Genomic DNA, 12269 nt, shown 5'->3' on the forward strand with positions numbered 1-12269 from the left:
GAGTTGTAGTTTGTTATGTTGACCTCAGTTTTGGGCCCAATTCTTCATTGTTTAACTATTTTTGAACTTTTTTGTAATAAATTAAGATTAGTTTTGGATTCCATTCTGCGTCTCTCTGACTGGTCTATGTAAGAACCCTCACAGATGGTTTAGGACATCGCCACACAAGAGGCTTCAACAAAATTAAAGCATCAAGAAAAATTCTTCTTGGACAAATGTACAGTATTAACTGTATTAGTTTAAGGGGTGTTCACAATCTTGCTGTTGGGTTATTGCAGCTTTTTTTTTTTTTTTTTAATTCTTCCCACTGATGGAAAGGTTTGTTTTTCAACTGAACAATATAAGACTATATACTAAATTAAAGCCAGAAAAATCTCTGGAATTATACATTTTACTCTCATTGTTTTACTTTACTAAACTATTGTGTGTTACCAGATCTGTGCAAACATTTTTTTTTTTTTTTTTTTTACCGTTTGTACAATGAAATGCATTGTTTTGTTTGTTTTTTATTTGACTGGATTTTATTTTAGCAACATGAGACCAACCAGGAATAACAGTCTCCTGGTGTTTATCCCAGCAATAACAGCCTCTCGATTTCCATTAGGTGGTGCGGATTTGGCTTCTTGCTTCGATTTGGGTTTGGTCAGACTCTGGGACCGTTCAAAGCTCACAACAGAGATTTGGGATCCATTGTCAAGTCTGTCAGCCCCTGTGGAAAGTATTTAGTCATAGAAAAAGAACAATCAAGACGAGAAACACTGAGGTAAGTGTTTTTGTGAAACACGCACCGGAGCAGGCGACGTCATAGTTCACACTGAATCCACATCTTTTCTGAGTATTGGAGGGAGAGCAGCAAGAGCAAAGAAAGACGGTGATGGAGTTTGTGGAGTCAAGGGGAGTGACACAGATTGAGACAAGTAGTGTAATGAACAGTGAGGATAGAGTAGATTAGATCAGACATGTTGTTCACACTGGCTGTCATTCTAAGGCCTCAGCTGCTGAAGTGCAACTAGGGCAGTGAATCATTTAGAAAATCCCCCCAGATTTATTAGCAGATGGAAGCACTTCACCAATCTTCTTTAGACTTTCATTTCAATTTGAAACACTGAAGGAAGCAACAAGTATTTTCTAAATAAAGACACTTAAAATGTTCCAAAAGACGCCAAAAGCTGACAAATTGTGAAAGGTTTTAATGTATATTTATTACTGCTAATATTGCCTCCATCTGCTAGTGCTCACTTCATCCACCTCACATATTTAAAGGAATCCAATAACCCAGAGAGAACTTCTGACTTTTTGACTTGGATTACTGAGACTCGGGGATCGTGCCATTGGTGTGAGGTGGAGCTGCATCACTGTCATGCTCATAATCGCAGTAAAAGAAGAACCTCTTGGGTATTATTGCCACAATATACCCAGCTCAGCTCCCTGTCACAGTTTATAAGAGGGGATGAATTCAGATGGCTATGTCTCATTTGGCTTCCAGTTTAATTTATGGAGATTTATGTATATATGTAGCAGAGTTGAAGAAGTTGGGGCGAACTCAGTGGGCTCTAGTAGAAATCCTGTCCTGTGGCAAGTCTGGAGCATGCGTTTGAATCGGATGGATGACTAACATCATTTTGCAGCGTATGGTTTTGCGTGCTCAGGCATAGCAGTTCTCAATTTAGACACGGGCTTTGGCCCCTCAATTATGCATCTTATAGTTTGTGAAAACAAAGAACTCAGTCTAGAACTACTAGCACCCCTGTCACATTTATTTTCTTTTGGGTTATTTATTTTCGCTGAAAACATTAGAAGTGTAGCTGCAAAAGTTTCAATTAACACTTTTTTGATTTTACAAAAAGGAGATGCACGATTAAACCAAGATTTCACACATCAAAGAAAAGATTTAGCAGTACTTTGTAGGTCTTTGGAAGATGCTATCTGGTCTTTATATGGCATCAGGTCGGAACTCTTAGACAAGTGTTAAAAGCTATTTTAAGTTTTAAGATGGATTCCTTTGCAGCTTTGTCGCCTTGTTTGTGTTTCCTGTCTGACTGAAAGGTCAGTTTTATGCCAGTGCAAACTTTGCCTGCCGAATTTCATACCAAATTTTGCTAAAATAAAGAAGACGGTCTGCACTTTCAGCCACTCTGTTATAATCTGAAAATACTTTTGTAAACAATATCCATCCATTTCCTTTCTAACTAATGCAGATAATACAGTATTGTCATTATTGTGAGTTTATTAGGCTGATGACCTCTACAGATGGAAAAATTCACCTTTAGAAATACAAAACCTTGAAAACTTTATAGAGATGATATCAATATAAAACAGAAAAAAAAAAAAAACTAAAACTTTGGGGCTGTCTTGAAAAGTGAACATCGCTTGAAACATTTTATTGAGATTTTATGTGACGGATCAAAACGAAGTAGTACAAGGAAGGAAATTGTCCTTTCCAACTATTCACAGGTCAAAAAGTAAAATGTGTGGCTTTACTTCCTTCAGTCTTATACCCCTGAATCTAATCCAGAGCAACAAACTGTCTTCACATGAGAACAGATAGTAAATAATGTCCATCTGTGTGTAAATTAATCCGTATATTCAGCTGTTTTCTGAAGGCCTCAGACAATAGCAGACACTTCAGAGATACAGCTGTGCAGAAGTTTAAAACACTGTTTGTATATGAAAAAGTTTAAGAGAGATAAATTACTGCATGCTTTTGTGCATGTGACTTTTTTGCCCATGTGTTGTTTTTTCTTTCCCTTTGTTTTACTGTCTCCAGACAGTCAATTAAAAAAAGTAACCGAAGAATTCTCAAAGCCACACCTTGACCATGCAACTCATTTGGATATGTTCATGCACGGTGATTGATTGATGTCAAAAAACACGGCTTCTGCTCCTCTCATCATCCCCTGACTGCAGTGAGGCTCAACCACCTCTCCTCCCTGGAGAGACAGTTGCCTTGTTCGGACAAGTGAAGAAACGCATCACATTTAGCTGCACCGCAGTAGCTTAAATGACAAAATGTAACCTTAATGCTCCCAATGACTTGTTCTTTACAGCATCACGCTGCCAAAGTAGTGGCCTTAGATGCTTACAGTTCAGTAGTACAGTTGTGAATTTCGGCTTTGACAAAGACTGACCCTCCAGTCTGCAGCATGCTGGTGGGTGGCAGCATCCTGTTAATGAAACATGTGTGAAACCCAGCGTCAGGCCATGGCTAGAGGTTTGTGTGCTTGTCTCAAAGGGGGACCATATTAAGGTAGCCTGCGGCGGTGGCTGCTGAGTGTTCCTTTATTTCAGCTTGCCTTAGGCTCCCCCAAACACACAGTGAAACAAATTAATTCAAATTAGCTTACCACAGCCCAGAGAAGAGCATGCAGGAGCTACAGCATGGCATGTATGTGCAATACGTTCCAACCGATTTTCTTTAAAGGTTTTATGCCATGTTTAATTATTTTGTTCTATCTCATCCTATGCTTTTGAATTACTCATGTTTGCCTAAACAGGAGATGTACTGCATGTACATCCAACAAACCAGGCTGTCAAATGTTAATTATTAAAGCAATTATTACACCAACACAGACACCGTTGTCCACATTAAAGAACTTTCCAGTAGTATTTAATTAGTGTAATAATTATCAGTGAAACTAAGCTGCTGCTTCATGTCTCCAAATCCACATAAACACTTAATCTGTGGGTTTCAGTGGGAACTTTAAGGGACTACAAGGTCATCTCTCTCATCAGCACTTAAATGTTGTTGTTTTTTTTATTGCCGCTCACTTTCTTACTCTGCAGAAGAACCAGTGGAATTTGAAAAGAATGCATGTGGGACAGGAAACCGAAGGGAACATTAACGAGAGAGAAGATTAGAGGAGATGTGTCACAAGAGACCAATGCTGGAACTGTGCACAATACTGCAGCAGAGGAAGGGGAAGTGGAAATATAACCTTAGGATGAGGACAAGGTGCAGGAAAACGAGATGCATCGGCTCAGAGAACAGTGTCTACATAAATTAATTGTTGCACAGTAAATGTGGTGATGTGTTCCACGTTACCTTTTATTTTAATGCTTGTTTTTATATCTGTGACGGTCCAACCGGTCAAGGACAAGGACAAAGGCATATATAAAAAAAATATCTTCTGTTTATTTTTTCCAAAAAAAAAAAATCTTAACAAAAGGTTTCAACAACAAATCTAAAAAATATAACAAAATGGGCCCAAAAGAAATCAACTAAGGCAAACATAACTCAAGATAACAAACCAAAAACTGACCTCACCCAATGAACACACAGGGGAATTTATACAAACAGGCTAGCCTACACAAACAAGGAGGGGAGGGGAAAGAGACAAAAACAAATAATGTATAAACATAAATGACTAATTGTAAACTAAAAAAAAACACAACTATGAAACCAAAATAACCTAATACCAAAAAGGTTTTAGCAATTATGCCATTAGTGGAGAGAGGCAGATTCTTTGACATCAAGTCCCCTGCTTCCAGCAGCCTGATGGACTGTTCCACTTCATGGTTTTTCTTTCGACAAACCACCTTCTGCCAGCCAGTCCTTAAGCTCAGCAAAACAAAATGTTAATGATCTTAAATAAACATAAGGTGTTTACTAAATGTGTGCACCCAAATTAGTAAACAACCAAATGCAATAACCACCACCAAAGAAAAACCAAAGTGAAATTCAAATCATATGAAAGCATTTAAATAAACACTAACACTGAGGAAAAGATGGAGGAACCTCCACAATATCCTAAAAACACTACTTTTTAATTAGGAAGCACTGTAGGTAGACGGTTTTGCAGCAACGTCTAGAAAGGGATCAACCGAAACATTTTACCCCTTTTCGGTGTTTATAGAAGTATTGGCTTTTACAGCACATTTTGTTGTGTTTATGCATCATTTTATTGTCTAAAGTCAGTGAGGGATTAAAATGCTGGGGTCAATGTAAGAGCAGTTTGGAGTTTTGATCTGTCAGTCTCTAGAGAGCAAAGAGGGTAAAAATAATAGCTGTTAAAATGTTAATATTTGCATGAATTGAGCTGACTTTTCAGTCAAGGACACAGAACAAAAAAAAGTGCAAATTTTATTTCTGTAACTTAAGAGCTTGACGTTCACTGTAGCAGCAATTGTTCTCAAGTGTCCTTCGAGTTTCAGAACGGTTCATAAGTTTTAACCGCCACTACTTTCCCTTGTTATTTGTTCACTTAAAGTTAGCTTGCCATATTACAACCACAAGCTTCATTGTATTTTATTGAGAATTTAGCAGTCAGACCAACACAAAGCAGTGCATTGCTTTGAAGTGGAACCCAAATGATGCATGGCTTTCAAAAGTTTACGAAAAAAAAAATATGAAATCTGTGTTCTCCAAAATGTAAAAAGGTCAGAGAAAAACATTTTTCCACGGTACTGTATCTCCGGCAATTTTAAGAAATATGCAAAAAAGTACAGTTTTTATACAAGTTTCATTCTGCTTTTTGAGGCTAATTTGTGATTGGAATTGTACTTGAGGCAGGTTCTCGCCATTATCAACACTTTTTTCTGTTGACAGGTGAATTGGATTTTGCCTTCTCTATGACCCTGAAAAGGATGAATCATCATCCGTATTTCAACACAGACGATAAGCTCTTAAAACACAATACCTCAGGTGCATGTTATAAAACCTTAGCAAGAGATGAGGGATAATGCTAAATTCTGTTTAACTGGTAGTAGGTGGAAAGGCTGGGGTTGGATTAATAAAACCCTCAGAACAGGAGAAAAAAAATGTCTTTTTTCTTTCTTGTCTAACAGTTAAGATTTTCATAATGTGACTGCAGAAAATACAAGAAATGAGAGATAATGCAATAATACTCCAGAGGAGAACAGTTTTAGGATGATAATGAAAATGATAGATGTGGGGACGGCAGGAAACTTAACTGTCACTGTAAACCCAAGGGCAAGTAAAACTACAAAGGACTCTGTGGTTTAAATCAGTGATCAGTTTTTGAAATGCATGGAAGGAAGGAACTGTGGGGAGTGGGACCACCGGGTCTCTGCAGGGGGGAATCAATACAGACTGTGTTAATCTCTCTCTATGTGTGAGTAAGAGTGTGTAAGCTGTAGTGAGCTTATCAGAAAAAAAAAAAAAAGTTTCTACGGCTGCTTTGGTGGAGCCGCCAATTGGCAAGTCTTGACTTGGCTGCAAGCCAGCTACTGGGCATGAGGTGAGGAGAGGGAATGGTTTCACTCCATCACCAGCTTAGTGTGTGTATGTGTGTGAATAGCCTCAGTACATCAGAGCCGCAATTCACTCGTGAGTGAAAGTGTCAGCCTTTTTCCGCTCTCTCCATCACTGTGCATGAGTGTGTGTTTGTGAGAAATGCAGGAGTTATGGATATTGATGGGTCTGGGTGCTCAGCCTAATCTCTGCTGCAACACAAAATACCCTGGCACCGGCAGGAGAAATCTTAAATGTGTACACACCCTTGTTAAAATGGAATGCTTTGTTATGCATAAAAGGCGCCTTTGATAAATAATTTAAAACCTTTGCACCAAGTCTGATGTGGCATATATCCTGAAAAATTCAAGTGAAAAACTAATTTGTTGGAAAAGACAACTAAATAACATGGTGGCATATATGTGCATAAATGAGAGACTTTTTAAATTCAGTAGTAGCATTCAGGTTCACACCAATTATAGAGAATCTGTCTGATTGTACTTAAGGTTAAGATGTTTTTGTATGATTTTCCAGACGCGTGCTCATTTGCATCATTTACCTAAATAGTTTGCACAATGATTACAAAGTAATGAATGATGTCCTTGGACAAATGTATCAGTCAAGAGAAGGGTATTACAATATTCCATAGCAACATTTACAGAGTATGTTAAATAAATACTTATCCTAATATCCTCATTTGTTTACTGGAAGGCTAAAGATGAAGAGGGATTTTATCTTCCAGGATCAGAGTCCAGTTAGACATGTTCTAGAAAATGAGTTCATGAGAAGAAAACAGATGCTTTAGAATGTCCTAATCAAAGCTCAGAACTAAGTCTGACAGAAAATCTCTACGGTCACTTGGAAAGGACTGTATTAAGTAATCTTAATTTAAAGGCAGAGTAGATGAATATTACCAAGTGAAAATTCCTACCCAAATACCAAAATTTTATCAAAAAAATATACACCCTGATTCAACATTATTCCACCTATTTGTACTCTTCTTTTTCTTCCAACACATTGATGTATTTTTCATTTGATTTGTTCAAGATGAATACTACATAAATATATAACATGCTTTAAAATTATTCTTTTTTTTCACTCAAAAACCTGGCATTTCAACACTTTTAAGGTCAAGTGAAAGACCCGGGCATTCTGTGACGGATAATCACACACACAGTACTTTGCATTGACTTCTTTTCATTTTTCATTCATTTCTACAGCCTAACTCTGACCCTGACCCTAAAACTAACCACTTTATGCTGTGAGGAGGAGAAGGTCCTCACATTGTAGTATTTGTTGGAAAATGGGCCTTACAAGGTGAGAAACTTTAAAACACACACACACACACACACACACACACACACACACACACACACACACACACACACACAAACACAGAGACAAGATTTACTCTTTGCACATTTTATATGACTATAAAGATCAGTTGAGATTGTAACAAACAAGATTTAAAGAGTGAAAGGGGTAAAGTGTCTAATAGGCAAAGCAATCTGTGAAATCTAAATGTCATTATATTTAGCACCGTCTTCACACACAGAGAATGCAGAGATGAAAAAGCAATTACAAGCAGGCAGGTTGATTTTGATTTTAATTGGAGCCCTCGCTGCGAGTTCCACCTGTTATTGTCGACAGCCAGCAAACATAAATGTGGGGCTGACAGTTCTGCAGAATGTCTTCACTCCGCTTAATCGAAATTCCTGTGGCCTAATCACCAGCTCCCCCCCTCACAGCTCTGCTAATAAATTACATGAACAGCAATAGTGCAAGGTGCTTATAAGCAGTACTTAGTAAAAGTCATTAAGGCGTAAAAGGCACGTCATACAACACCTTTAATCTTACACTACAATACTGGAAATAGAAATAGCCTTTATTGTCAGGTGCAGCAGCAGCATCAGGTATGTAGCTTCATTTATATATGGGTACTACTTGCTATATAAAGCCATCTTGTGGTTGTGGATGTTAGCAGAAAAAAATGGACCCACTGTGTTTTGTGTGAAGGAAATTATGCAGCTTTATTTTTAGTTTTTTGTGCCAGATCTCAGTTGGTATGTATGCAGTTCCAGCTACATGTATTGTTGCATTCCTGCAAAAGATGTGTAAAAAAGCCTTCAAATTAATCCATCTTGTATTGCAGTTGAATAACGTAACACTGAAGATTTGTAGAAAAATTGAGGATTTATTTTGAGCATAATTAGATTTATTTAGTGTAGGGGGGAAAAAAAAATCCCACTTAAAACAATCATTGCAAACATAATCACAAATGGCATACAGTCATTACTGGAACCAAGAAAAATCCCTTTAACATACATAAAACTAAAGTGTTTTATAGTACTTTTTGTTTTGTTTTGATTTTTTTCTATATAGCAAAGAACACTCCAGATGGATTTAGCGCAAAACAAAGGAGACTACAGTGTGTGGAAAAGTATGCCTGCTGTACTTTAGGGTCTGTGTTGTTGCAGGTTTGTCTTCAAAGATCAAACCTTGTTGGAACAAATAGCATCAGGAGATCAAAATACCAAGACACTATAAATTAAAATATTTTGCCCTCCAGAAGATAACTCAAAAAAGTGACTATACCTCTTCCCAGACGACCAAAAAAACAGTGGTGTAAACTGAAGAGAAGACAGGACCCTGGACTCTGGGTCATCTAGACAGAATGTGCAAAGAGAGACGGTCGAACATCCCTGTCTCTGTATTCCAGCCTAGAGAAAAATCTAACAGGACAAGTGATTATAAATCCATAGGCACACTACACAACTTTGACAGCCTTCACAGATTTTAGAAGAGCTTGAAATTCACTCCAACAGACAGGTTTTCTGTAGATTTTTGATTTATGACTGAAAAAAGTGTGAGGGATCACATACTTAACAAGTGTTCCTGCTGAGGGAGCGCAGACTACAGCGTTGGTCAAAAAACAATAAAGCTACTTGAAGCCATCAAACTCTTGACTGGTAAAAAGTATTCATACTCGTTAGTGGTAATGTAAGTTAAATTTTGACTTGGATTCTGTTGCAGTTTATCCAACCTTTTGCCCCTTGACCACTAGAGACCACAGCACCCCTGGTGGCCCCTCATGGGATACGCATGTATGATGATGGATGGATGGATGAATGGGAGTTGCGTTCCTCATGTTGAGATTTTTTCAATCAACAAGTCTTCTGCTCACTCTTCGATAGCAATGCAATATTTTCCTATTTAGTTATATGTTTGTGGTTGGGTCAGTGATCAGTTCAAACTACCCAACTGCGTCCAGAGTCGGCTCAAAATTTACAGAACGTATAACAGACTACTACTGAGGTCAGGTTGGCTTTCTTCACGCACCTGCAGGCTCCGGTCTCCACCGGACCGGACAGACCCTCTCACCCTGATGGATTTTTCTGACAACTCACCCCACCGACTGTCTCCAGCAAGTGCAGGCTGGTGCAAGCTTTATTGACCAAGAAACAACTGTAGAATCAGGACAAATAATTTGCGAGGTGCGTCCCCAGCTTTATTGGAAAAAGAGGGCTGTATGACAAGTGAGCAGCAGAGGTAACATTAATTGTTCCACCTACAATTTTTTTTTCTTTTGTGAAAAAAGTGGACCATAACAAAAAATATTAACTTTAAGACTTTCTACACATCTTTTCTAAGGTGGCCAATAAATGTGGCCGGCACTATGTGATGATGAATTCGAATGATGGATCCACAGGTCTTGGGTCCACTCGTGTAAAGCACATTCGCATGCATCCATTTTAAATAGTCAGAAACAGAAAAAAGGAACACGGCTACACATTTTGCATATGCACATGCTGCATTTAGTCTCTCCCCTCCCCCTCCTCCTTTTCATCTGCAATGCAAAGTAAGTCCATCGTGCAAATGATGTGTGCCCAGAAATTCCCAATTAATTTTACTCACCGTGTGTAAAATATGGTGGAGGGGCACTGCTCAGCGCCACGGTGTTGGAAGACTGGAGTTGAATTATGAGGACGTGGGCTGACGATGCCGGCCTGCCGCTGCATGCCCCTGAGTGCACGGCCGTGTTAGCATTTCAAATTGAGTTACACGCTAAACAAGCAGTGCGCCATGTGAGTGCTAAATCATCTGTTTATTGCAGGGCCTGCCTTGTTTGTTCCTTCTAAAGTTTGTTTTCACAGGAAATCTGTGTATGTGTGTGAAATTTGCTTTAGATTCCTTGTCTTAAGAGTATAAAAACAAATGCTATTTCTGAACGTGTGTGCTTAGAAAGTGTCTGAAGGTGCGGCAGCGGAGCGCGGACGTTCTCGGCTCTTCTTTTCCAGAACTTTTATCTACGGTGCTGAACTCTAATCATGTAAATCAGTTTTTTTTCCCCTTCTTGTTCCATATATGAAGATGAATAAGAACCAAGCCTGTGATAAAGGAAAGAGGAGAGAAAATGAAATTAACTCTGTGATTAAAGCGTCCTGCTATACGGGTCTCTTGGTGCACTCACAGAATGTGCATGCCGCAGTTCATTTCAATTTTCCGAGTTTCAGTCATTTGGCTCATTGTAAAAAACAATGTCCAACTCACATTTTCATATTGTATGGTCTCAAACTTCGCATACACCTCTTTATTCTGTCCATAAATCCTTCTGAATGTGCTGTACACTACTTTGCACAAACTAAATTGTGTAATCAAAAAAAAAAAAAAAAAAAAAGTCTCCACTGTATGATTTCTCATGTATTGCCTCCGGAGAATTAATTTAACCTGCTGGTAATTTACACTTACAATTGAGGTGAAGGCTGCTGTAGACATTGCAGAATATTGTGTGCATGTGTATGTATAGACATAAGTACATGCAAATAGATAATAATGAAAATAATTAGCTTGGAGCACCCAAGCTTATGGTATTGCTTTATCTCTTTCAATTGTGTATTAATCTCTGTTTTCAATATATGCATATACAGCATACATATTTTTTAAGATGGCTTCATTTGTATGTATGAGTTTGGTGGCAGGTGAATTAGTCTGTATGCACGCTGCAGCCCAAGCTGCCTGATTGCAGCATAATTACCATAAATCAAATTTACATTTGTCACATAATTTAGTTCTCATCTTGGCATTGCCTGGTTAATTTTAGTGCCCACTGCATGCAAGATTTATTGTCATTTATATTAATAACACAAACACACGTACACGTGGGTTCCTCCTACACACGTCTCTGGGGGGTTGTCATCACGCACACGATGTGTGTGCATATTTCACACTTTTGCTCTTGCGGCCACACCTTTCTCTAGGCATTTCTCCCCATTGTAATCAACATCTAATTTATTACAAATAGCTTTGATAACAAAGTTGGGTGAACTGCTCAATTGTATCCAAAGTAAATCTTTGACTTGAAACATTTAGAATTAGATGAGCTGACTTTGAAGTTTTACTGTTAATTGTGAGTCGCCCCATATGTATTTATCTGATACACTGAGTGGACTTCGATGTGTTGAGTCAAGGTAATCCAGAAATATCTTAAATCCAATTTGGAGAAAAGAAAACTGGTTTATTGAGACATGCTTATAGAGCTGCACGTGGAACAAAAAAGAAGACATGGAGCTAAAAACAAAGCCAGTAAATGGGCAAAACACCAACTGAAAATCTCTAAATAACTTCAGCCTGACTGGAACGATGAAGAAAGATTGTGCACGCTGCTCATTTATTTCCCAGTGTTTGCAGTGTTTGAGCTAAGATACCTGTCAGCAATAGAAAGAAGACACTTCTTGCCCGTACAGACCAGAGAGAAAAATTGAGACATTAAAGTGCTTGAGCTAAACTTAGATCTCTAACAGAATACTATGGCAAGATTTTAACATTACAGCTGTGAACTGAAGCCCTTGGGAAATAAACCCACCATTATTGTATATTTTGCAATATGAGTTTTAAATTAAAGTGCTGGAGCATAGGATGAAAGAATGCCACAGATATACTGCTTTAAAGTCATCTGTGATCTGGAAAATGAGGAACTATTTACCAAAAACAGTAAATGTAACTTGATGATGCAAAACAAAAGTATTACCTTTTGTTGTTTTTGCATAATTTGCATTCACACCCCACAGAGCTTCCCACA

This window comes from Poecilia latipinna, unplaced genomic scaffold, assembly GCF_001443285.1.
Source record: "Poecilia latipinna isolate Pla-1442-1.1 unplaced genomic scaffold, P_latipinna-1.0 Scaffold1465, whole genome shotgun sequence".
NCBI lineage: Eukaryota > Metazoa > Chordata > Actinopteri > Cyprinodontiformes > Poeciliidae > Poecilia > Poecilia latipinna.